At 37.1% G+C, this 6,189-nt stretch overlaps 1 non-coding gene across 1 annotated transcript; it reads left to right on the plus strand.

The window, feature by feature from the left end:
* Positions 1-3,088: 3,088 nt before the first annotated feature.
* On the plus strand, positions 3,089-3,160 carry TRNAH-GUG (transfer RNA histidin (anticodon GUG)). Its single transcript has one exon. It is a non-coding gene; the product is annotated as a tRNA-His (tRNA).
* Positions 3,161-6,189: the final 3,029 nt, after the last annotated feature.

Consider the following 6,189-nt stretch of genomic DNA (forward strand, 5'->3'; position numbering starts at 1 on the left):
TTCTCTTTCACAGGAGCTTCTATTTATCAGCAATAGAGAAAGCTGTTAATTAATATCACATATAATCCCTAAGTGGGGAGGGGGGAGCAAATGACTTATTGTGGGACACTCGATTGTTGCTGTTACTCAGTTCTAGCAAGTTGGGGATACCCGGGTTGTTAAATTTTTTAGTCTGGTTTTCAAAATCCAAACCAAAATTGCAAAAACACCCGAGCGAGTACATATTTACAACTAAAGTGGGGAAGGAGTGGGAAAGCCAGCCTATTCTCTCAGCAACTTCTCTCGTTCGAAGGTCGCTTCACAGGAAAACGATGCAATAAGCAGTTTTTCTAAGCTATCGTGTACGTCTTATAGTAAATGTGAAGGTGGCGTTAATTGTAAAAATAAATACTCATTTAACCCAGTGGTTGTAAAATTTGACGAAAATTAATAAAAATGTCATTTGAATAAAATTTGATACTTCTATGATTTGTTTTTCCTGCTTACGTTGAATTTTAACCTATAACAGCTTCTCCTAGTGGAATATATCAATAATATATGGATTTTGTAGTATTGTGACGACGAAGGGATCGCGAAATTCTTTAAAATGAGATATTGCAAGCCTATATCTTGTTTATAAGAATAACCTTTAGGGCTTAAAAAGGGTGAAGTAGCGTAGAGCAACCTCATCTTGTTTTTTAATTATTTTAGGCGGATACGATAGTTTGTCACGTAGATAGCATGGGTATTTTTTATTTTGGCCGCAAATGAGTATTTATTTTTTTTTTGGGTATTTCCACGTTTTTTATCTTGTTTTTTAATTATTTTAGTCGGATACGATAGAGTTTGTCACGTAGATAGCGTGGGTATCTTTTATTTTGGCCGCAAATGATTATTTATTTTTTTAATTTAATTTAAAAATTTATTTTTTTTTGGGTATTTTCACGTTTTTATCTTGTTTTTTAATTATTTTAGTCGGATACGATATAGTTTGTCACGTAGATAGCGTGAGTATTTTTTATTTTGGCCGCAAATGATTATTTAATTGTTTAATTTAATTTTAAAAATTGAACCTCTTTGGGTATTTTACATTTTCGTCTTGTGTTCGACGACACTACCGGTTTTTCAGCCCTTGGTATTCCGGTAGTTTGTTAAAACAAATTATTTCCAAGTGGTATGCCGGTATTTTGAAAAAAATAATAATACCACGTGGTATTCCGGTTGTTTGTTCAATAAATTACAAGTTTTCTTAATTTTGGGCTATTTCTAGCTGTGCTGCCTTTTTATGGCCGCAACCCCACTTTGCCCTTGGTCTTGCGATATACGCTCCATTTTTTTTTCACGCCCGACAATACTTGGTAGGGTATGCCTAGGTACTGTCCTCTAGGTTGCGTTATAGAAGGCCCATCGTTTTTTTTAGCACGAGAGCGTAGCTAACGTGCGGCGCCGTCAGGCGCCAATACTTATACGAACACACGACGAAAATAATAACAAAAATCGTGAAAAGGCCCAAGCAGTTGCGCCCATGAAAAGGCAGCACAGCTAGAAATAGCCCAAAATTCCCAAAATTAAGAAAACTTGTAATTTATTGAACTAACAACCGGAATACCACATGGAATTTTTTTCTTCAAACTACCGGCGTTCCAATTGGAAATACTTTGTTTTAACAACCTACCGGAATACCAAGGGCTGAAAAACACGTGGTGTCGTCGAACACAAGACGAAAATAATAACCACAAAAAAATGTAAAATACCCAAAGAGTTTCAATTTTTTAAATTAAATTAAAAAATTAAATAATCATTTGCGGCCAAAATAAAAATACCCGCGCTATTTACGTGACAAACTATCATATCCGCCTAAAATAATTTAAAAAACAAGATAAAAAACCTGAAAATACCCAAAAAAAATTAATTTTTTAATTAAATTAAAAAATTAAATAATCATTTGCGGCCAAAATAAAAAATAACCACTCTATCGTATCCGCCTAAAATAATTAAAAAACAAGATGAGGTTGCTGTACCCTACTTTTGCCCTTAAAAGCGCCTCCTAATGACAGATATTAATATTTTATGTAGTTGGTAGTATCGTAATGACGAAGGGGTCGTGAAATGTTTTTAAATAAGTTATAACAAGTCTATATTATTTGCAAGAATTACTACTGAGTTTCATGGGAATATCGTTCGTGATAAAAACCAATGTGAGAAAAATCTCTCGAAGAGCAATATTTAAGATATACGAAATCTATTCCTTGGACCGTATTTTCGCACGCATCGCCATAATGGCAGGTCAAACCAGTTTCAAAAATTCCACCAAAGTTTCTGTAACGTATGCTATTTCTGTTTAAGCCCGTAAGTGCTGTCTCCATATAGAACGATAGATGGCGCCTTACATCAAATTTTACCATACAACTTTAATTGTATGGCGCGATATGGTCGTTTATTTGGTGTAAGGCTGGGTTTCCACTAGAATTTGAAAAGGTGCGTCATTCAACTTTGCGACGTACAAACGTTTTAACAAGCATAAAGTAAAATCCGTTATGACCCACGCTAGTGGAAACCCAGTTAACAAACATCCGTTGAGTAATGGCGACTAAATATCAACAAACATCCATGTTTAGAAAAATAACTGGCGTCAAACCCCGGATTAGGTAGTCGAAAGTCCCATTGCGTATCTGGCTCAAGGACTATAATGCCACTAGATAAAAAAGAGACTTATATATGAAAGTTAAGGAAGCTGTTTGACACGTTTGGAGCTATTTATTTTTGGCAGTAGCGAGGATTTTGTATCGAGAAGAAAAATACGAAATAATGTCCTTGATCAGTACGCCATGGATTAATTAACTAGTTAATTAATCCATGAATACGCCAAGCATCTTTAACGACGTTATCAGACCATGACGTCGTCTTAAGCCTAGTTCACACGCGAGCAATTTTCTGTATTTTTCTCATTTCGTGCCCGGTCTTTTGAAATGCCGTCTTTATAAGGGAAATCACAGAAAATGGAAACTTGCTCCCGTGTGAACAAGACTTAACAATGGTCGCGCTTCAATTTTTATTCAGTTTTATTTCTTGAGACAAATTTGAAGCACTTTTATCCATGAAGGGGATAGCCGTGATCGTATAGTGGTTAGTACCTTGCGTTGTGGCCGCAATAACCCAGGTTCGAATCCTGGTCACGGCATATGTACCCCATTTTTTTAATTATCTTAAAGCTTCTTTCGGGCAGTAGGGTAGTCTAAAATAGCTACAAAATTCACTATACTGGGTGTTTTGAATTGCTCTGACTGGGCATTTGTTTCAGAAACTGCAAGAGATAGCGTTTCGAAATTTTCAGGGTATTATTCCTAGTGTGGGATCGCTTTAAATCCTAAAAATCGAAAATAATTTCGGGTTTTTGTAAAAAAAATATTTTTTCACGGGTAGGTGCTAGAAAAAACGTTTCCTCGAGAAAGTTGTAGAGTGCTGTCGAAAATGTTCAAAGAATTTGTTACCCCTGTGGAGCCATATGGCGAGAGAAAAAAAAGTTTTTTTGGTTTATATATTTGTTTATTATTTGAAACTTTTCGTTTTGTGTATCCCATTTATGAATATTAATAGAATTAAGACTGTTTTTCATTTGTGTGCCCCATAATCCTACCTTTAATAATTTCCCATGGTATAACTCAAGTTTAATCAAAAATCCCCAATTGATTAAAAATCCTTTAATAAACTTAATTAACCCCTACGATACTTGGTATGTCATGCGTGGTATGGTTAGAAAGCCCCAGAAAAATCCCAGAAAATAGATATAATTTTAAACTTCTAAATATTAAAATTAAATTAAAAAACCCCATAAAACGGAAAAGTTTATTTTAAACCCATAATTTAGCGAATCTATTCTATTCATTGTCCCACCTTAGTGTTACTTTCCCCAAGATTGACAATCTGGCGCCCAGAAAAATAGAAAATCCACCCAGAAGGTCAAATTGCACCATGAATCGACAGTTCGAACAGGAAAGAGCGTCCGAATTTGTCCCCCTTTTCCATGCAAACTATATAGCGGCCGACCTAACCCCTGCCTTACAGTGTGAAAGGTCATATTCGGCTCTGGAAAAATCCCTCAAATTTAGTTGCCAAGGACGAAAAATAGAAAGTCATCCAAAAGACCCCTCCGATATAATAACCACGCCTTCCAAACCCCGAGAAAGTATAACCGCAAGTAAATACCACTACCAAGCCTACACTTCCGACACCCGACTTTTTCACCCCCCTAGACGGAAGAACAACAAAACCAGAGAACGCAAAGGAAACAACAAGACTTTGAAAGGAAGAGTTCGAACAGAATCGGAACTAGAAGAGATCCACAACCCAGTCCGGGCTTAGGCCCCGATATCCCAAGAACGTAGTCCCCGATGTCCCAATAAAAGATGCATAATGCACAACCCAAAAGAGGCGAAATTCCCATCGCGTTTAATTTCAAATGAATCCCAAAATCCAAGAACGTTTTTTCCCGTGATGGAAAAACTATCAGCAGATCAAGTCAACTAAAAGCACCCCTCCCAATCCACTTGTCGTCGAAGTATCATATGCGTGTGCGTGTGTCTTACGTAACCCGGAACCCTGTAACCCGGAATCCCGTCAATCGAAGAGCAGCCACGAAGAACCAGATATTCGAGACACCAAGAAACAGAGCCAGCGAAAAGAAGACAAAATCCCATGACAGCGAAACCGTAACGTTGAAAATTTCCTTGAAAACCCACCCTTACTATTCCCTAAGACGAAAAAACTACGTTTAAGAATATACGCTAATCCGAGGGGCTGATCACTCCGCGTAATCGGTGTACAGAGCCGTACCTTTGACTGTACTTATGGGACTACGCGTAATCTTTGAAGTCCCTGCCTTTGGCAGTGGTAATCGAAGTGTAGTCCGGTGTACAGACTTTCTAAGAGTGGTTAGCCCCTCGCGCTAATCCCAGACAGGTTAAAAGATTGAGTCTAGAACCCCTAAAACCATGTTAAACCGATGCTCCCCAATAATTCCTTTAATACCAAATTAGAGTGTTTTGTCAATTTCCTGTCCCAAGAGCGAGAAAAGCCCCGTGTCAAGAGCCCCGAACAATACCCCTTTATTCCAACCCGTATAAAAACCAAGCCACCAACCCAAAAAAGTATCTTAACAGATTTTTACTTTGCCACGCCAGTCATAAGTTTAGAGCTACTCTCCCCAATAATTTTATTAAATATCTTAAGTAAATTTAAGCGCTTAACGCAAGTTTTTCTATCTTTCTTTATTTTCTTTATCGCCCCCATTTTTTAAGTATTATTACCATTATCATGCTGCCAGGTATCCCGAGGATACATCCGATTTATGTAAGAGATCCCATTTTTAATTTATCATTTATTGTTCATTTTTGTGTTATTTTTCAATAAAGACATTTCAATCGAGAATTTCATTGAGTATCCTAATTACTGTCCGTTATCATCATCTTTCTTTTACTTATTGCCATCAACGCACTGCTACGTATCGTAAATAATATCGATATACGCGCGGGAGCGAAGGGGTAATAAATTTGGTTTCATTGGAAAAGAACACTTTTTCACGAAGATTTGAGCTGATGAAAAAAAAACTAGCTGTCCATAGTGGCCAATAGCCTTCGCATTTTTGTACGTGAATGAAAGAAATGTCTGAGAGATTTAATTGAACATTTTATTCGAATAAACATAAGAATTTTACAAGTGAGGTTCTATGATACCTCCGTTTTCCGCGATATATGTTTGGGCACGATGAAGCATGTTTTGAAACGAGCGTCAGTAGAAGGAAAGTGAGGGTGTGGCATCGATCCCGGGGTCGGGGTCAGGTTCGGGATCGGGGTCCGGGATTTAAGGGGTGAAATGGGGGTTAAATCGTCGAAAAGTCAATGTATTTAGGGTATTTCTCGCGACGATTTGTTTTCTCATATATCAACATATTATGTCCAGGCCAACTTGTTTATTTATATCTGCTTATCGCGAAAGACACTTGAATGTATATCTTATCAAGTTTTATCGTACGGAATAAGTTGAAATGATGTAAAAATTGATAACCTAGGCGACGCGTGCGCAGATTACCCCGGGGGACGCGGTTAATTTGAATTTAAGAGTGTTTTGACGTCATGGAATATTCGTTGTTAAAGTAGAATGGAAATATTTTTAAACTTCATTTTAATATCATTGTAGTACTTAAATATGCTT

This window comes from Leiobunum rupestre, chromosome 4 (assembly GCF_980474605.1).
Source record: "Leiobunum rupestre chromosome 4, qqLeiRupe1.1.hap1, whole genome shotgun sequence".
Lineage (NCBI taxonomy): Eukaryota > Metazoa > Arthropoda > Arachnida > Opiliones > Sclerosomatidae > Leiobunum > Leiobunum rupestre.